The sequence below is a fragment of the Lycium barbarum genome, chromosome 8, assembly GCF_019175385.1.
Source record: "Lycium barbarum isolate Lr01 chromosome 8, ASM1917538v2, whole genome shotgun sequence".
In the NCBI taxonomy this organism is placed as follows: domain Eukaryota; kingdom Viridiplantae; phylum Streptophyta; class Magnoliopsida; order Solanales; family Solanaceae; genus Lycium; species Lycium barbarum.
This window is the reverse complement of record NC_083344.1, coordinates 59,532,151-59,554,714: the sequence shown is the minus strand read 5'-3', so window position 1 is coordinate 59,554,714 and position 22,564 is coordinate 59,532,151.

Sequence of the window (22,564 nt, the reverse complement as noted above, 5' to 3'; positions counted from 1 at the left end):
GTTATAGAAGAAAGTGTATTGGAAGTGAAAGTTGAATGAATTAGTGAAAGTTGGAAAAAAATAGTATGTGGCCGTGAGATGTAAGGAGTGAAATGGAAGTGAATTAAGTTTTGTTAGTATGTTAAGTGTGTTATGGTGAAGTAAATGAAAAGATAATAGTTCTTGTTGTCATGGAAAAATGGTTGCTATGTTGTTATAAGAAATTATGCAAATTTATTGTAACTTATGTAAATATGGAAATGAAAGTAGTACGAGGCAAATTAGGTTTGTCATTGATGAAGTTGGAAGATATGAATATGTCATGAACATGCTTGCTAAAAGATTGGAAGTTGTGGGTGAATTATGTCTTTGACAAGAGACTTGTATATTGTGTATACTTTATGTATATTTGGTTAAAACGATATGACATGCCTCCGAATCATGTTGTAATGGCCTTGATAAGTGATGAATATGAAAATGGTAAGATTGGTTTGGAAATGTAAGGTCGGAATGAAAGATGTGATGTTATGTTGGAAAGATGGGTAGTATGCCATATTATGTGGTTTGTGATACTTGTTGTTGTTATTGATGTTGTTGTTGGGTTGCTGTGTTGATATATTAAGCCGAGCTAAGTCTCGGGGATGTTATATAGATAGGGGAAGTGCTGCCGAAATTTCGGTAGGCAAATATATAATAAACTTGGAGTCTTAAGGTTTGAATTTGACAATTGGTAAACTTGACCATTTGTAGATTCTGGACGAAATTGGAATCGAAGCCAAGCGAGCGTAAGATGCAATCGAGGTATGTAAATCCTACCCCTTCATTCTTAGGCATGTTCTGAATGTAATAGGCTCGGCCGCGAGCCTTAAGTACGACTCCGTTCCTCGGAATTCGAGATGGAAATCCGCTCCAATTCCTTCAGTAAGATTGAATCATTTTTCTTATAACTTGTCCCTAAAGTGAAATTTTGTATAAAACTTTCCTAAACGGAGTCGGAATACTTCCATATGATTATGGATGACCTCATAAGGTCTATTATCAGTAATTTACGTATGTTGCCTCGAGTTGGTCCGAGGTGGGCCCACGGAGGCCCGATACCTATTGTATGATCTAAATTGTCTCATTTCTGTCCGATTTTCACAAGTAACATCTAGACTATTATTCTGATAACGATATGACTACTTTTTATATAAATCTTACAAAATGGTTTTGACATCTGAATATCTGATTCTGGTAATAATTTGTCGTGCCTTCCCAAGTAGGATATAGGCGCGTATTATGAATACCATCCGAATACTCTGATTTGACTCGCCGCTTGGCATACTTCAGTTTGATTGAGTCTGTAGGTGTATGGTTTCTCATTAATCTGTTCGTGGATGTCTCAATGCTTCCTTCACTGCGTCCCGGGCCAGGTTCTATTATCGTGCATATTCCTCTGCATTGTTCACCGCGTCCCTCGGTGTGCGGGCCGGGATCTGTTTATATCTGTATAATATTATGATCTGTGTATGGGGATGGCGGCCAGGATGGCATATGATCTGATCTGATTCTGTCTGTCCACCGCGTCCCGTACTAAGAGGGTCGGGTTCTGTTTACCGCGCCCCCATGACAGGGCCGGGATCTGTATGTATGTATGTATGTGCTATCAGCATTTATATAAGCACATGACTCTGTATCATTCTGTATAATTCTGTATGACTCTGCATGCATAATTCTGTCCGGTATACTTCAGTCTGTCCGTCTGGATTACGATTATATTTGTATGTCCGTATGGATTCTGATTCGGTATGTCCGTATGGACTCTGATTTTGTATGTCCGTATGGATTATGATTCTGTCTGTCCGTATGGATTATGGTTCTGTCCGTCTGGTTCACTTATGGTTCTGTCCGCTGTAATTCTGTGCTTCTGGTTCTGACTATGATTATGCTTGTTATGTTTCTGCTTTACATACTCGGTACATTTTTCGTACTGACCCCCGGTTCTTCGGGGGCTGCGTTACATGCCCGCAGGTACAGACGCACCCGGTGATACGCCGCCAGTCTAGGGCACATATTCTGCTATTTTGGAGAGCTCCTTTGATCCGGAGCGTGTACTTTTGGTATATATCTTCTGACATCTGTATATTCTGTACGTATGGTAATTCTGGGTATGGCGGGGCCCTGTCCCGTCATATGATTCTGTATGTCCTTTAGAGGCCTGTAGATATGTATGCGGGTTACGGGTTGCTACGATTCGGGTAGGTACGTACGATTTTGTGACTCTGTCCGTTATGTTAGCCTCATCGGCCTATATGAAATTCCAGCATGTTCGGGTATGTGTATGTTATAGCGCGCGCTACATTTGTATTAGCTTAAGTCTGTATACAGCTAGTGTGAATTATCTGTCTGGTATGCCGATTCTGTCAGGTAGGTACGTTTGGGTATCCAGTTAGGATACAAGTCGCGGCCCACGGGGTTGTGTCGTGACACTACCGGTGGCGGTGCTCTTTCAGCCCACTTTTCTGCCACCGTCTTGCCCTTTTGGGCTGCTGTAGTCTTTCTCTTTACAGGCATTCTCTGAAATACATAACACGCGATTAAGGAACAAGAATTTCTTACATCATAGCTCTATCGCACGATTCTTATGAAGAAAGAAGGTCATTTATTCCTAAAATGTCCGCAGCATCCTGTTTATAAGTGTGGCGCGCAACACACCCATAAACAAGACTCTACTAGACACGGCTCGTAGACACACCCTAGGACTGAACTGCTCTGATACCACTTTTGTCACGACCCGAGTAGGGCCGCGACGAGCACCCGGCGCTACCCCACCCGGGCACCCCTTTAACATACTTTCACATAACATCTAGGTGAGCCATAAATCAAATCATGCATTTTAGCAATCAATCATACTAGTCCCAATTGGACGACAACATTTCTTATATCATCATAGGCATCTATGCCACATCAATGTACATGGGCCGACAAGGCCAACAAAATGACATACAAAAAATATAGGCCGACAAGGCTAAACACATCTAACCACATACACATGTCTACGAGCCTCTAAGAAGGTTATAACTTATCACATGAGCGGGATAGGACCCCGCTATGCCCATAATTATGTACACAAAAGAATAAATACCCAAAAGCTATAGCTCCGAATGAAGTGGAGCTCCGCTATGTAGTCCCTGAAAATATAGCTATGGATCAAGCCTATCTCCCTGTGTACCTGCGGGCATGACGCAGCGTCCACAAACAAAAGGACGTCAGTACGAAGAATGTACTGAGTATGTAAAGCATGATCAATATCAATATGAAAGCTTAAGAGTCAACATATGAGATAGCATAACATGGGAGATAATAATATCGTCATCATAGCACTTACTTGCTTTCCACATGGACATTCCATTTCTATTGCGTATCCGTGTACATACATCCATATCCGTATTTATTTCCTCAAGGTCATACATACCTGGCCCTACCAAGGCATCAAGGTTATCCGTACCTTCTGCAGAAGTGCGCGCGTGTTTCATAATCATATACATACTCTATACATATTCATGTACATATATTCTTACCCGGCGTCATAAGCTCGAGGTCTTATTATAGCACTTCATAGGCACACATACATATCATAGCTCGTAAGCATCTTTAGAATCATTTTATTCTCATCATCATTACTATCATTATCATTTTCGTTATATCTACCCTATAGGCTTACTCCTCATACGAGGAACTTAGTACAATCGTAGCACATCGAGCATCGGGATCTTACTAGCTCGGAGAATCAAATCGTTGAAGGGAATCATAATCTTATAGGAGATTTAGACGTTTGGCCAAAGAACTATGCCTTATGAAAGAAGGGTTAGCCTTACATACCTTTTCGTTCGACTATATAACACTTGCACGTTCCCTTCCACGCTTACGTTTATACCTTCATTAAGGTCATACTATCATTAGAATTGACAACTAGCATAAATGGCTAAAGCTAGGGAAAATCGGACAGCATCTCCTTTATTTATGCAACATTCCTCCATATCGTAATTCAACTCCCAAACGTCAACAATACATTAACAATATATAACAATAGCCTTTAGTCATCTACATTATCCATATTCTCAATTCACATCCAATTTTCCATATTCAAGACCATAACACACGATTTCGTCCATTCACATACAATGCTTATTTCATGATCTTAACGTCATTTATAACCCATTCGTGTCACAACACAACAACAATCATGATTCAATTCAAACTATTTCTCAAAACGTCACTATTCATCTTTCACGACCCATTTTGCTATACTCTTCTAAAATCCAAGAATTTCAACTTTAAAATACCTTAAACAACATAATAATACCATAAATCTTACCTTAGATGTTGTAGGAAAAGTCCTTAGTCGAAATACTCCACTTTAGCAAAAACCCTAGTTTTTCTCTATTTAGATTTCTTGACTTGAATGATCTTTAATCGGTATAAATATCCACATGGACACCATATAAATAATGTCTCCATATCTTTAAAGCATGAACCACTGCGGCCAATTCTAGATCGTGGGTCGGATAATTTTGCTCATGTTTCCGCAGTTGCCTTGAAGCATATGCAACAACTTTACCATGCTGCATCAATACACAGCCTAGCCCAACACCTGAAGCATCACAATAAACAACATATCCTTCCAATCCCTCTGGAAGTGTCAAGACTGGTGCAGAAGTCAACCTATCTTTCAACTCTTGGAAACTACGTTCGCAAGCATCTGTCCACTGAAACATTCCCGATTTCTGGGTCAATCTTGTAAGTGGTGCAGAAATAGAAGAAAAACCCTCAACGAATCTCCTGTAATAACCTGCTAAGCCCAGAAAGCTACTGTTATAGCCCGTACTTCATACGTACACATGATTTGATGAAGCCGTGGAATGTTGAGGACAAGATAGTTTCCAAAACTATTTTAATGTGCAAGTGGGTTATGAAAGCTAACTAGGAATATCGTTGATATGGAATATTGAGAAAGACTAAGGGCGAAGAGGAAAATTCACAAAATGGCCCATGGTGATATCATGGAAGTCTAAGGGTAAAATGGTAATTTTGCAAATGTTCAAGAAAATTCTTGAAAAAAAATCCCAAGTTGGCCGTGTGGCATGTGTTGCATATGTCCACATTTCTATTAATTAGTGGGGGCCTAATTATAAATTATAAGGACATATGGACCAAAGCTTACAAAGGAAGACACTTAGTTTTCTTTATTCATTTTTAAGAAAATTCAAGAAAATGGAAGAATTCTCTAGGAAAATAAAGAAAGGAGCATGTGGCCATTTCATAAGTGAAGGGGGCAAAGTGTAAATATAGATGGAATAAGGTGTACAAAAGAAGACACTTGGTCTTCTTTGACCAAGTGAGGAAATTTAAGAAAAGAAAAAAAAAATCAAGAAAAAAGAGGAAAACTCTAGAAGAAGAACAAAAGGGACATGAGGCCATACTTGAGGGACTAAGACGCAAATATGGAAAAGTGGTGGAAGGCTTATATATAAATATAAGGAGTCATCTTTTAAGTGAAGAAACTAGAAAGCAAGAAAGAAAGAAAAAGAAAAGAGAGGGGGTGGAGAATTCGGCCATGGCTAGCAAAATCTAGCCATGGAAAATTGATAAGGAAAAATTATTTCCTCCTAATATTCTAGTTCATTTGGAGGTTCTATACAACATGGAGTAAGTGTTGAAGCAAGTAGAAGTCTTTTTGGTGTCATTTACCAACCCTAAATCAAGTGGGAAGTTGAAGAAAAAGGTAAGGTTTCATCTCCTTTGTGGGTTGTGGATGGTTCATATATGTTGTAGGTTGAAGAAATGAATGAACTAAATGAAGATATGTGTGTTGCATGTTGGCCGAATATATGTGTGGTGTTGGATTGAAATGATGAATTAATATTATTTAGTAATTTGATTGCTATTGTTGTTGAAATGTATGAGAAGATGAGAATTTATGAAAATATGCATGTAGTGTATGTAGCATGTTGGTTGTTCTTGCAATGCTAAGAAATGAGTGAAAAATTCATGGAAGTATGTATAAAGTGTGGTGGCCGTGTGGTCCTTGGATGGTGTATTTATAGGGGAGGTGCTGCCGAAATTTCGGTAGACAAATGCTACTTTAAGAATCAACTTCTAAATGCCCTAATTAATGTTTGGTAAATGTGACCAAATGTAGATTTTGGAGAAATTGGAACTTGAATTTGGAGGAGCGTAAGAAGCGGAAAAAGGTATGTAAGGCTTTACCCTTCCTTCTTTGGCATGTCTTAGGCATACTAGGTTGGATACGAGCCTCGGGGACAACTCTATTCTCCGGAATCCGCACCTAAAGTTTCCCCTTTTTCATTCAGTAGAATTGAATTAGAAAGTGTGTGAAATGTTGGAGAAACCTCCTAAACATCTAGAACTTGCATAATTATGACCCGATTACCTTAAAACCCTCACAAGTGACGTCATGAAATATAGTGTAGTGAATTTGGTACGCCGCCTCATTTGACCCGAGGTGGGCCCATTGTTCCCGGATTTTTCTTATTGCTCCGTTTGACTTATTTTGAAGCAGAATCCAAAGGAAACTTTTGATCCTTATTCCGTTCATCAAATGGCAAGTACTGTGACTATGCTAACGAGGATACTTCTACGATGACAATGATAACGATGATGTTAAGAAAGAGAATATGCCTATGATAAGTATGACAAGGATGATTCCATGACTAAGAGTTTTAAGCTAAGGATTCCATATGAGTATGAAAGTATCTTCTAAAGATTCCAAAGGCATGATCCCCAAGTCGTAAAGTCTCAAATGTCTATGATAGATATGTTGACGATATGTTCCTACTATGAATATGACAATGTTAAATTATTTCTTGATTTTTAATTCTATTCCTTGGTTATGACACCATCCTCTAAAGATTCCAAAACAGATGAATTAATTTCTATGACATCCAAGATTTCATTCTATATTTCTTTCAACACTATTCTCCGTTGATAGTCTCGCCTTATTATACTCGTTCCTTCAAGGTGAGACAAAGCGATCACGATTGTTCCATAATGTAATCGGAGGTCACCGACCTTACGTCACTCCGATGGATACATGATTTTCTTTGGGCTCTCCTGCATGATTATATGACATAAGTATATGAGATATGAATATGTACATGGGGTGGGGGAAGGGATACATGGGGAAATGGGAAGGGAAATATGTTTCATTGCCACCTGTTCAGCTGGCGTTATCATCCCGGACGCGGGATATATGGGCGAGCCGATGTATTTCGGCGCAATGTGGGCGAGCCGACTTGTTCGGTGCTATGATATGACATGATATGATATGACATGATATGATATGATATGATATGATATGACATGATATGATATGATACGACATGATATGGCGTGACCAGAATACAGCATGCATGGCATCCGCCCTCAGAGGCACTCATATGTTCAGGTCACTCTTTGTCCCATGATATGCTCAGACAGAAGTACACCGTACCTATATGGTTGGGCAGTTTACATGTAAATATTTATATGTCGTTTCAAAAGGGAAAGTTAGCTTACATGATATCTGCATTAAGAGGCAAACAGAGGTACAAGTTATGTTCTTACTATATACAGTTCTCTATGTCTTCTACCATGATCTTATGTTATTACTCTTGCCTTACATACTCAGTACATTGTTCGTACTGACCGCTCTTCTTCGGGGGCTGCGTTTTATGCCACGCAGGTACACCCAGATGAGCAGAAGCGATCATAGAAGATGTTCCAGCGGGGTTGGTAGGCTGCACTTGTTCTGGAGTGCTGCCGAGTCAGAGTATATGAGCCATGATGTTTTGTTCAATGTTAGAGACTTTGCAGACAGAGTCGTGGGTATAGAGTGTTAGTTTTATAGACGGCTTCGCCAGTCAATATGTTATTATGTTTCATGTCACGGGTCCCGCATGATGATAGACTTTACTTATGAAGAAAAAAAAAGTTTAGAGCTTACTATGTATTCTATTCTTGATTGATACAAGAGTTTATCTATGTAATAAGAGTCAGCGGGTTCGCTCGTCTCCGAATATGGGGTCGGGTGCCCATCACACCCTAGTAAGGTCGGGGTGTGACAGCTACGTACCTCCGTAGGAGTTGTGGGCCATGGCCAAGTCTTCACAGCCTCAATCTTTTGGCTATCCACTCGAATTCCATCGGCTGCAATAATATGCCCTAGGAATGCCACTGCGTTCTACCAGAACTCGCATTTGGAAAACTTTGCAAACAACTCTCGAGTTCGAAGAACTCCAAGGACAATACACAAATAATCCGCATGTTCTGCCTCGGATCTAGAATACACCAAGATATCGTCGATGAATAAAATCACGAACAAATCCAGAAAGGGCCTGAACACATCGTTCATCAAGTCCATGAACACTGTCGGCCCATTGGTTAGCCCAAATGACATTACTTGGAACTCCAAATTGTAGTATCTCGTTCTGAAGGCTGTCTTAGGGATATCTTTCTCCCTAACTCTCACTTGGTGATACCCGGACCTCAAATCGATCTTTGAAAGCCATTTGGCACCTTGCAACTGATCAAATAAATCATCAATCCTCGGAAGAGGATATTTGTTCTTAATCGTCACTTTATTCAATTGCCGATAATCAATGCACATTCTCAACGAGCCATCTTTCTTTCGGACAAACAATACGGGTGCTCCCCACGGGGATGAACTAGGCCCAATGAAGCCTTTATCAAGCAAATCTTCCAATTGCTCCTTCAACTCTTTCAATTCTGTGGGAGCCATTCTATAGGGAGGAATAGATATAGGCTTAGTGTCTGGCAACACCTCAAGAGCAAAATCAATCTCCCACTCGAGAGGAAAGCCTGGAAGCTCTTCCGGGAACACATCCGGGAATTCATTCACTACTGGAACTAACTGTAGAGTCGGCGACTCAGCTTCTACATCTTGAACTCGTACTAGATGATAAATACACCCTTTTGTGATCATTTTCCTTGCCTTTAGATAGGAAATAAACCTACCTTTTGGTGATGTCGTATTTCCTTTCCATTCTAAAACTGGTTCTCCCAGAAACTGGAAACGAACCATTTTCATCCGGCAATCAACATTGGCATAACAAGAAGCCAACCAATCCATACCCATAATGACATCAAAATCTACCACCTTTAGTTCATGCAAGTCAACTATAGTACGGAGGTCACATATCATAACTACACAATCTCCATATACTCGGCTAGCTATTAACGATTCACCCACGGGTGTAGACACTCTGGGATCTATTTTAAATAGACCTGCTATATAGGGAGTAACATATGACAATGTGGAGCCCGGATCAATCAAAGCATATACATCATGAGAGAATACCGATAATATACCTGTGACCACGTCAGGAGAAGACTCAAGATCTTGGCGTCCAGCCAAAGAATAAATACGGTGCTGAGGACCGCTAGAAGTGAGAGCTCTCCCTCTGCCTCTACCATGGCCGACTGGCACATGTGAACCTGGCCCCGTAGGGCATGCAGATGCTGAAGATCCGGCTATCGACCCTGATGGCTGGGTCCTACCTCTACCATGTACTGAGGGCCAATCACGCATGATATGGCCTGGTCGACCACATGAATAGCAACCATCTGAGCCCAATCGGCATCGACCCCAATGCAACTTCCCACACTGGGAACATCGTGGTACAGGTGGCCTTGACTGTGTTACACCTCGGAAATTTTTCCATACTTGTGTGATGAGTAGAACAATGAAGGGCTTGAGTGTATGATGTTTCACTAAGTCGGGAAAGGCTAATTATGAATTTTTGGAAATAAGGAAGTGGCGGAGAATTTTCAGCTCAGAGGTCGTAAAGGGCACTATATGGCCCGTAAAGTGATTTACGGACCGTATAGTGCAATCGTCCTCTAGCCTTCCAAAATCTCAAAGTTTCTGCCAAGTGTTGAAATGGCTAAATACGAGTTGGAGGACGGCCCGTAAACTGGTTTACGGACCGTAAACCTCGGTCGTAAACTGCCATGTCCCTTAGCCAAACTTTCTGTTTTTGAAATGCTTAAAAACGATCGCGGAGGATGGACCGTAAACCACAATACGGTCCGTAAACTGTGGTTTACGACCACTGTTCACCCCGACGAAAGTTCATTAAAAATCAGATTTTGTGATTATTAAAAGGGACTTAAGCCTCATTTCACTTCATTTTTCATCCATACACCTCAAGAATGCTCTAGAACTCTCCAAATATTTCCTCCATAAGAATTCAAGAGAATCAAAGGGAACATCAAGATCAACACCACTAAATTCATGAAAACAAGTGTAAGAACACATCAAAGGATCATCTAAGTCAAGAAATCCTTAAAAGGGTGGCACTAGGGTTTTGGCTAGTGAAGTATTTCAACTCAAGGCCTGTTCAATAATAATTTAAGGTATGTTTCATGACTATACCACGTGATTCAAGGTATTGGAAGGCTTAGATACTTAAAATGTAGAAGAACATAGGAATGGGTCATTATTTAGTGAATAGTGTCATAAATGAATGATAGTGGAATTGAATCATAAAATTTGAAGTGTTGAGAGTACAAATACGATATAAATGTTGTTTATAACATGAAACAAGTAGTAAATGCACGAAAGCACTAAGGTGAGCTATAGGGAGAAATATGGGAAAATTGGAGGAAAATGGTGGATTTTGCTAATGGTGCATAAATGATGATTTTGATTGCGATATTGCGAATAGCATTGTGAATGTTGGGGGTAGATATAGAACATGAGAAAAGTAGTATAAACGAAGGAAGTACTGCCCAAATTTTCCTAGAACTAGCGATCTGTTCTTGTAGTTAATTAACTAATGAAGTACGAATTCTCTCATGAAGGTGACGACGTGGTATCGAAGGAGAATAAGTGGACAACAACTTAGATAAACGACAAGGTATGTGAGGCTAGTCCTTTCTTTCCAATGGCATGAATCTTATAGTCCGAATTACCATCTTTCCATGAGCTCCTACATTCCAAAAAGTTAAATGCCTATATGAGATAAGTTATACGATATGATGATGCTAGGATGATGATGATGTTAGTCCTTGCCTACACTCACCTTATTTACTAGTCTTTTCAAGGTGAGGCAGAATGTCCGTAATTGTTACGTCACCCCGATAGAGTAAAGTTGTTCTCAAACCCTACGCATGTGCTATGATAAGATAAGCATTTTACAATGAGTACATTATTACGATTATTTTATGATAAGCATGGCATGAGCATTGCATACCGGGCCTAGTTGGCCGGGCAGACACCGCTTCGGCAGGCGGCGATACGGATACACCATGACCTTCGGGCGTGGCCAGACACCACTAGTGGGCGGCATAAGATGGTACCCCGGACGCGGGAGGCTTTGACGCGGGCTTACATTATTGATTATCACACCGTTCCGACGTGGGTGGGCAGCTTGCATATGGTGCATACATGTTACGATGATCAGTATGAGTAAGACAACATGCATTATTCCATTTATGATTATTGGACAGATCCATATGCTTTATATTGATGCTCTTATTATATTATTGATGCCTTTCTTCATTGTTCATGCCTCTCATACTCAGTACAATATTCGTACTGACGTCCCTTCTTTGGACGCTGTGTTCATGCCCACAGGTAGACAGGAAGGCGAGCTTGATCCAGATACTTAGGAGCTATCAGCTGTTGGGAGCACTCCATTGTTCGGAGGTGCTTATGATTTCTCTTTGGTATATATATATATATATATATATTTGGCACGACGGAGTCTTGTTCCGCCTATGTATTCATTATGACAGTAGAGGTTCGTAGATACGTAGTGTGGGTCAGGTGGTCTCAAAAGATGCTATTAATATGTATATATTATTTTGATGGCCGAGAGACATATGTATATAAAGTACTTATGTTTTGATACAAATTATGTTTCCTATACTTTCATGCGTAAAACTTGCAAAAGGTCATTAGATGAGTAAAATGAGTAGTAGAGTGAGCGGTGCTCGGTATCTAGCTTCGGGTACCCGTCGCAGCCCCTAGTTGGGTTGTGACAGAAGTGGTATCAGAGCAGTTCGTCCTAGGAAGTGTCTACGAGCCGTGTTTAGTAGAGTCTTGTTTATGGTGTGTTGCGCGCCATATCAATAAACAAGAGGCTACAGGGCATTTAGGAAAATGACCATCTTTCTTTTTACTAGATCGTCCGATAGAGCCATGCATAGGATTTTATCCTTCGCTAAAAGTGCTTTGGGATTTCAGAATGCCGCCGAAAAGAAAAGCTACAGCTGCCCAGAAAGACAAAGCTACGACGAAGAAGCGGGCAAAAAGGGAGCCTCCGGCGAATGTAGAGGAAAGTGAATCATAGAATGAGGCCCCGCCTAATGTAGGAGAGCAGGGAGGAGCCTCAGTCCCAATTCCTCCGCCAGTTGCTTCGAGTCAACAAGTGACCGAGGCCATACACCTACTGACACAATTGGCTGCCGCCTAGGCACAGCGGCCGAATGCGGGCCCGAGTGACCGTTCCGCCAGTACGAGAGCCCGTGATTTCTTGACTTTAAATCCTCCGGAATTTTTTGGGTCGAAGCCAGATGAGGACCCTCAAGGCTTTGTTGATGAGATGTTGAGGACGCTGAAACTTATGCATGCTTCTGAGACCGAATCGGTAGAGTTGGCCTCCTATAGACTCCGCGATGTGGCGGTGCTATGGTACAAAAATTGGATGATATCAACAGGAGAGAATGCACCACCTCCCGTTTGGCAAGAATTTGTGGATGCCTTTATTCGTCATTACTTGCCGCCTGAGGTCCGCCGAGCTAGAGCGGACAGGTTCTTGAATTTAAAGCAAGGAAGCATGAGTGCTCGAGAGTATAGTATGCAGTTCAATTCGTTGGCCAGATACGCTCCAACTATGGTGGCTGACATGGGAGATAGAGTCTACAGAATTGTGAGTGGTTTAGGACCCCACTTGTTTAGAGATTGTTTGGCGGCCTCTTTGCAAGATGGGATGGATATTTCCCGGATACAGGCTCACGCTCAAAATCTTGAGGAACGACAACCACAGCAAAGGAGTGAGCATGACGGTGATAGAAAAGAAGGTAAGAGGGCTAGATCGATGGGAGCGAGTAGCGAGTATAGAGGGAGACCGAGGCAGACGCACTCTAGGCACTCAGGTCAGTCAGCGACCAGTGCACCTCCCAGGTTCTCAGACTGGAGGTTCGATCGTTCTTTTCAGTCGGGACAAGGCCAGAGTTCGAGAGCCTCCAATTTTCAGTTCAAGGGATATTTTAGCCAGAGGAGACCCCAGTACCGCGGTGTAGCCAGTGCGGAAAATTACATTCTGGACAGTGTTGTCAGGGTACCGATCCTTGTTATGCCTGCGGGCAAGTTGGTCACATGATGAGGGATTGCCCTTCGGTGAGAGATAGAGCAGGGACTCAGCCCACAGGTTCAGCAGCGGGTTCTTCTTCAGTGCGTCCGACAGCACTGACTTCTCAGACTAAAGTAGGTAGAGGCAGAGGCAGAGGGGGAGCATCTACTTCAGGAGCTGTTCAGCCCCGCGTATATGCTTGGCAGGGCGATAGGATCTTGAATCCTCCCCCGATGTTGTCACAGGTACCTTGACTATATTTTCCCGTGAGGTATATGCTTTGATTGATCCGGGTTCTACTTTCTCTTATGTTACCCCGTATGTTGCTAATTGTATCGGGGTGGAACCCGAGCCGATTAAACCTTTCGAGGTGTTCACCCGGTTGGTGATCCCGTAATAGCGAGGCAAGTATATAAGAATTGTGTAGTCGTTATATGTGACCGACAAACAAGGGCCGATTTGATTGAACTGGAAATGATAGACTTCGACGTAATAATGGGTATGGATTGGTTAGCGTCATGTTACGCAAATGTTGATTGTTCCAGTTTCCGGGAGAGCCTGTACTTGAATGGAAGGGTAATACAGCATCCCCTAAGGGTAGGTTTATTTCCTACCTCAAGGCGAGAAAGATGATAGCCAAGGGCTATATTTATCATCTAGTTCGGGTTCATGATACGGAGGCAAGGCCACCAGTTTTCCAATCTGTCCCGGTAGTAAATGAATTTCCAGATGTATTCCCGGATGAACTTCCAGGTCATCCTCCAGAAAGGGAAATTGACTTTGCTATCGATGTATTACCAGACACCGAGCCTATTTCTATTCCCCCTTATCGAATGGCTCCGGCAGAACTGAAAGAGCTAAAAGCACAGCTAAAAGATTTACTTGAGAAGGGGTTTATAAGACCCAGTTCATCGCCGTGGGGAGCGCCAGTCTTGTTCTTAAAGAAGAAAGATGGATCTCTACGAATGTGTATCGACTACAGGCAGCTGAATAAGGTGATAATAAAGAATAAATATCCTCTTCCCAGAATCGATGATTTGTTTGATCAGTTACAGGGCACTAAGTGGATTCCAAGATAGATCTGAGATCGGGTTATCATCAGGTGAGAATTAGAGAAGCAGATATTCCTAAGACTGCCTTCAGGATAAGATATGGTCACTACGAGTTCTGAGTGATGTCGTTTGGATTGACAAATGCCCCGGCGGTGTTCATGAATTTAATGAATAATGTGTTCAGGCCATTTTTGGATCTCTTCGTGATAGTATTTATCGACGATATTCTGGTATATTCTCGCACAGAGTCAGAACATGCAGAACACCTAAGAATTGTTCTTGGCGTTCTCCGAGCCCGAGAATTATATGCGAAGTTCTCAAAGTGCGAGTTTTGGCTAAATTCTGTGGCATTTCTAGGCCATGTTATTTCAGATGATGGCATCCGAGTCGACACTCAGAAAATAGAAGCTGTGAAGACTTGGCCAAGGCCTACGACGCCTATAGAAGTTCGTAGTTTTCTGGGTTTGGCAGGTTATTACCGAAGGTTCATAGAGGGATTTTCATCTATTTCAGCCCTATTAACGAAGCTAACCCAGAAGTCAAAATTTCAGTGGAATGATGCTTGTGAGCGTAGTTTCCAAGAGCTAAAAGATAGATTGACCTCATCTCCAGTGTTAAAACTTCCAGAAGGGCCGGATGGTTATATCGTGTATTGTGACGCTTCCGGTGTGGGACTAGGATGTGTGCTGATGCAGCATGGCAAGGTTATTGCATATGCTTCGAGACAGTTGCGGAAACATTAACAGAATTATCCGACTCATGATCTCGAATTGGCTGCGGTTATTCATGCCTTAAAGATATGGAGGCATTATCTTTACGATGTGCACGTCGATATCTATACAGATCAAAAGAGTCTTCAACATATTTTTAAGCAGAAGGAGTTGAACCTACGGCAGAGGCGGTGGTTGGAATTGTTGAAGGATTATGACGTGAATATTTTATACCACCCCGGGAAAGCGAACGTGGTAGCAGACGCGCTTAGCCGTCGATCAACGGGCAGTTTAAGTGAAGTCCCTTTAGAAAAGAAAGAAATGGTTTGTGAGCTCTATCAACTAGCAAATCTTGGGGTACGTGTAATTGATTCGGGTACGGCAGGAATTAGTGTTAATGATCCTGCAGTCTCGCCCTTGAATGCGGAGATAAAAGAACGCCAGTACGAAGATCCACAGATATGTCATCATAGGGATGTATCCCGTGGGAAAGAGAAGTCTCCATTTGCAGTTTCCATAGATGGGGTTCTTAGATACCGAGACAGACTGTGTGTACCGGATGTGGAAAAATTACGCCAGCGAATTTTAGAGGAAGCGCACCATTCTCAGTATTCCATCCATCCAGGTACGACCAAAATGTATCATGACCTTAAATTGCTATATTGGTGGGATGGCATGAAACGAGACATAGCAGATTTCGTGGCGCAATGTCCGAACTGCCAACAGGTGAAAGCAGAACATCAGAAGCCAGAGGGCTTATTACAAGCAATGGAAATTCCTACCTGGAAATGGGAAGAGATTAATATGGATTTTATTGTGGGATTACCCCGTTCCCGAGGCAAATATAACTCTATATGGGTGATCGTGGACAGGCTCACGAAAGCAGCGTATTTCCTCCCAGTCAGAACCACGTATTCGGCGGCAGATTATGCGAGGTTGTACTTGAAAGAAATTGTGCGACTTCATGGAATTCCTGTAGCCATTATTACAGACACGGGGGGCTAGTTTACAGTTAAGTTTTGGAAATCTTTTCAAGAAGGGTTAGGTACTCAAGTCAAATTCAGCACGGCATTTCACCCACAAACTGACGGGCAAGCCGAGCGTACCATTCAAACTTTAGAAGATATATTACGAGCATGTGTACTAGACTTCGGCGGTAGTTGGGATGACCATTTGCCATTAATTGAGTTTGCCTACAACAACAGCTACCATTTCGGTATTCAAATGGCCCCATATGAAGCTTTGTATGGAAGAAAATGTAGATCCCTAATTGGATGGTTTGAAACCGAAGAGGTACAATTGATAGGCCCCGACTTGATCCAACAAGCAGTTGAAAAAGTTAAAGTGATTCGAGACCGACTGTTAATAGCCCAAAGTCGCCAAAAGTCTTATGCGGACAACCGTCGACGAGATATAGAATTTCGGGTAAATGATTGGGTATTCCTGAAAGTATGACCGATGAAAGGGGTGATGAGATTTGGCAAGAAAGGGAAGCTAAGTCCAAGATACATCGGACCTTATAAAACTGTCCGTAAGGTGGGACAGGTAGCATATGAATTGGACCTACCTTCGGAGGTTGAATCAGTCTATCCGGTGTTCCATGTTTCGATGCTCCGCAGGTGTATCGGGGATCCTACAAGAATAGTCTCGGTTGACAATGTGCAGGTGATAGAGAAGCTGACATATGAAGAAGTACCTATTGCCATTTTAGATAGACAGGTGCGACGACTCCGAAATAAAGAAGTCGCTTCGTTCAAGGTTCGATGGCGAAACAACAACTGGGAAGAAATGACTTGGGAAGCGCTAGAAAAGATAAAAGCCAAATACCCGCATTTATTCCAACCCCCGGAAGGGATTCAAGATGAAACGTCAAAGATGTAAGGTATGTACACTTTAGTATTATGCTTTTAGTCGTGTGTGGCCATGGATGTGTTGATAGTGTGATACAGCCTTGTAAGTCCATGATATTAAGGGTTGCTGTGACAGGTTGGTAGAGTCAAATTACAAAGGAGTCTCTGGAATTTTTTTTCTAGAATTCCCGAGTGTCGAACATTCGAGGACGAATGTTCCAAAAGGGGGGGAAAATGTTACACCTCGGAAATTTTTCCATACTTGTGTGATGAGTAGAACAATGAAGGGCTTGAGTGTATGATGTTTCACTAAGTCGGGAATGGCTAATTACGGATTTTTGGAAATAAGGAAGTGGCGGAGAATTTTCAGCTCAGTGGTCGTAAAGGGCACTATACGGCCCGTAAAGTGATTTACGGACCGTATAGTGCAATCGTCCTCCAGCCGTCCAAAATCTCAAAGTTTCTGCCAAGTGTTGAAATGGCTAAATACGACTTGGAGGACGGCCCGTAAATTGGTTTACGGACCGTAAACCTCGGTCGTAAACTGCCATGTCCCTTAGCCAAACTTTATGTTTTTGAAATGCTTAAAAACGATCGCGGAGGACGGACTGTAAACCACAATACGGTCCGTAAACTGTGGTTTACGACAACTGTTCACCCCGACGAAAGTTCATTAAAAATCAGATTTTGTGATCATTAAAAGGGACTTAAGCCTCATTTCACTTCATTTTTCATTCATACACCACAAGAATGCTCTAGAACTCTCGAAATATTTGCTCCATAATAATATAAGAGAATCAAAGGGAACATCAAGATCAACACCACTAAATTCATGAAAACAAGTGTAAGAACACATCAAAGGATCATCTAAGTCAAGAAATCCTTAAAAGGGTGGCACTAGGGTTTTGGCTAAGTGAAGTATTTCAACTCAAGGCCTGTTCAATCAGCATTTTGTCACGACCCAGCTAGGGGCCACGACGGGTACCCGGAGCTAGTTACTGAGCACCGCTCATTCTACTGCTTATCTTGCTCATTTAATACTCTTTAATCAATTTTACATACCAATTGTAGGAAAATCATATTTAATCGAAACATAAATACTTTATATACATTTGCCCCTTGTCCATCAAAATAATATACATACATGTGAAAACATCTTGTGAGACCATCTAATCCACACTGCGTATCTACGAGCCTCTACTAACATAATGAATACATGGACGGAACAAGACTCCGTCATGCCCAAAATATGCATATATGAATGTACATCAAAATAATAGTCATAAGAACCTCCGAACAATGGAGTGCTATCTATCAGCTGACAGCTACTGAGGACCTGGGCCAAGCTCTCCTCCATGTCTACCTGTGGGCATGAACACAGCGTCCGAAGAAAGGACGTCAGTACGAATATTGTACCGAGTATGAGAGGCATACATAATGAAAAGAGACATCAGTAATATGGGAATAACATCAACATGAGACATATGGATCTGACTGATAATCATAAATGAAGTAATGCATGCTATCTTACTCATACTCTTCTGCATAACATGTATGCATCATGTGCAAGCTGCTCGTCCATGTCGGAACGGTGTGATAATCAATAATGTTAGCCCGCGTCCAGGCCTCCCGCGTCCGGGGTACCATCTCATGCCGCCCACTAGTGGTGTCTGCCCACGCCCATAGGTCGTGGTGTATCCGTATCGCCGCCTGCCGAAGCGGTGTCTGCCGGTCAACTAGGCCCGGTGTGAAATGCTCATGACATGCTCAATGTAAATGCTCATAGTAATATGCTTATCATAAAATACTTATCTTATCATAATGCGCATATTTGACTCATGATCAACTTTACTCTATCGGGGTGACGTAAGGTCGTGATCCCCCGATTACATTATGGAACCATCATGGACATTCCGCCTCACCTTGAAAGGACTAGTACATAAGGTGAGTGTAGGCAAGGAATAACATTATCATCATTCTAGTGTCATCATATCGTATAACTTATCTCATATAGACATTCATAAGTATGAGCTTTTAACTTCTTAGAATGCAAGAACTCATGAAAGGAATAGGGATTCAAGTTAAAGGATTCATGCCATAAGAAAGAAGGACTAGCCTCATATACCTTGGTCGTTTAGCTAAGATATGGCTCACTTGTTCTGCGTCGATATCACGTCGTTACCTTCATAAGAGAATTTGTATTAACATTAGTGAGTTAACTATAAGAACGCGTCGCTAATTCTAGGAGAAGTCAGACAACGCTTCCTTCGCTCATACTACTTTTCTCGCGTTCTATATCAACTCCCAATATTCATAATATTATTCGCAATATCATGATCGACAATCGTCATTTACGTACATTTGGCAAAATCCACCATTTTCCTCCAATTTTCCTTTATTTCTACTTCTAGCTCATCCTTGCGTTTTCATGCATTTAATGCTTGTTTCATGATAAGAACATCATTTATAACGTATTTGTATTCACAACACTTCAATATTCATAGTTCAATTCCACTATCATTCATTTATGTCACTATTCACTCAATAATGACCCATTTCTTTGTTCTTTTACATTTCAAGTGTCTAAGCTTTCCAATACTTCAAACAACTTGGAATAGTCATGAAACTTACCTTGGATGATGGTTGAGCAATCCTTAACTTGAAATACTTCAATTAGCCAAAACCCTAGTTCCACCTTCTTGGCAATTTCTTGACTTAGAAGATCCTTTGATGTGTTCTTACACTTACTTTTATAAATTTGGTTTTGATAATCTTGATATGTCCTTTGATTCTCTTGAATTCTTGTGGAGGAAATATTTGGAGGGTTCTAGAAGTCTCTTGAATTGGTTGAATGAATAATGAGTTGAAATGAGGCTTAGGTCCCCTTTAAAAAATCACAAATCTGATCTTTAATGAATTCTTGTCGGGATGAACAGTGGTCGTAAACCACCATATACGGACCGTATTTTGATTTACGGTCCGTCCACTGTGGTCGTTTTTAAACATTCCAAAAACAGAAAGTTTGGTTGATGGACATGGTAGTTTACGACCTGGTTTACGGTCCGTAAACCAGTTTACGGGCCGTAAAATGGGTCGTATTTAACCATTTTCAACATTTACAGAAAGTTGAGATTTTTGACAAGTTGGAGGACGACTGCAGTATACGGTCCGTAAATCACTTTATGGGCCGTATAGTGCCATATACGACCACTGTGCTGAAAAATTTTCTGCGACTTTCTTATTTCCAAAAATTCTTAATTAGCCATTCCCGACTTAATAAAACATCATTCACTCAATTTTCATCATTCCACTCATCATACAAGTACAGAGAAATTTCCGAGGTGTAACATTCTCCCCCCCCCCCCCCCCCCATTTTGGAACATTCGTCCTCGAATGTTCGACACTCGGGGATTCTGGAAAAATTTGCCAGAGTTTCCTTTGTAAGTTGGATACTACCTTTCCATTACAACACCCACAATATCTTTGCCTCACAGGGCTATATCACAATATCAACACATTTATGGCCACACACGGCCAAAAACACAAAACTAAAACATACGTACCTTACACCATCGATGTCTCATCTTGAATCTCTTCTGGGGATTGGAACAAATGGGGGTACATAAATTTCATCTTCTCCTCCGCTTCCCAAGTCATTTCTTCCCGATTATTGTTCCGCCATAGAACTTTGACTGAAGCAACCTCTTTATTCCGAAGCCTTCGTACTTGTCTATCCAAAATGGCAATGGGCATCTCCTCGTATGTTAGCTCCTCTGTTACTTGCACATCATCAATCGAGACTATTCTTGTTGGGTCTCCAATACACTTGCGGAGCATCGAAACATGGAATACTGGATGCACGGATTCGAGCTCTGAAGGCAAGTCCAATTCGTAGGCTACTCGACCCACCTTGCGAATGATTTGGTAGGGTCCGATATATCTGGGACTTAGCTTTCATTTCTTGCCAATTCTCATCACTCCCTTCATCGGCGATACCTTCAGGAACACCCAATCACCCACCTGAAATTCCAAATCTCGTCGGCGATTATCTGCATAAGACTTTTGGCGACTTTGAGCTGTTAACAGTCGGTCTCGAATCACTTTAACCTTTTCAACTGCTTGTTGGACCAAGTCGGGGCCTATCAATTGTACTTCTCCGGTTTCAAACCATCCAATTGGAGATCTGCATTTTCTTCCATATAAGGCTTCATACGGGGCCATTTGAATGCTGGAATGATAGCTGTTATTATAGGCAAATTCAATAAGAGGCAAATGCTCATCCCAATTACCGCCAAAGTCCAATACACATGCCTGTAGCATATCCTGTAAGGTCTGAATAGTGCGCTCGGCTTGTCCGTCAGTCTGCGGATGGAACGCCGTGCTAAGCTTAACTTGGGTACCTAGACCTTCTTGGAAGGACTTCCAGAACTTGGCTGTGAATTGTGCCCCTCTGTCTGTGATAATGGCCAAAGGAATACCGTGAAGTCGTACAATCTCCTTGAGATACAATTTAGCATAATCTTCTGCTGAATATATGGTCCTAACGGGGAGAAAATGAGCTGCTTTCGTGAGTCTATCCACGATCACCCATATAGAATCATACTTCCCTCGCGTACGGGGTAATCCCACCACAAAATCCATGTTAATTTCTTCCCATTTCCATATAGGAATTTCCGTTGCTTGCAATAACCCTCCTGGCTTTTGATGCTCGGCCTTCACTTGCTGATAATTCGGACACTGTGCTACAAATTCTGCTATGTCTCGCTTCATGCCATCCCACCAGTATACCAATTTGAGATCGTGGTACATCTTGGTTGCACCTAGATGAATAGAATACCGGGAATAATGTGCTTCCTCTAAAATCCGTTGGCGCAAGTGTCACGACCCAACCCCGTGGGCCGTGACTGGTATCCTAACTGGATACCCGTACGTAATTACCTACCAGAGTTGGCGTGCCCAAAAAAACTAATTCACATTAGCTGTACACGGATCCATAATAAAATAAAATACAGTGCACGAGAACATATACATACATAATCATACTTAGACTTACACTTAAGCCGTTAAGGCTATCATAGCAGACAGAATAGCAAACTCGTACATACCTACCTGAACAGTGACAACCCATAACCCACATACATATCTACAGGCCTCTAATCGGACATACTGAATCAGATGACGGGACAGGGCCCCGCCGTACCCCAAGTTACCATACATACAAAATATATAGATGTCAGAAGATATATACCAAAAGTACACGCTCCGGATCAAAGGAGCTCTCCCAAAACAGCAGAATCAGTGTCCTAGACTGGCGGCGTATCACCGGGTGCGTCTGTACCTGCGGGCATATAACGCAGCCCCCGAAGAACCGGGGGTCAGTACGAAAAATGTACCGAGTATGTAAAGCGAAAATATAACAAATATAATCATAGTTTGAACCAGAAGCACAGAAATATAGCGGACAGAATCATTATCCAAACGGACGGGCAGAAATGTACCGGACAGAATCATAATCCAGCCGGACAGACAGAATCATAATCCAGACGGACGGACGAAATCATAATCCAGACGGACGGACGGAATCATAATCTAGACGGACGGACGGAATCATAATC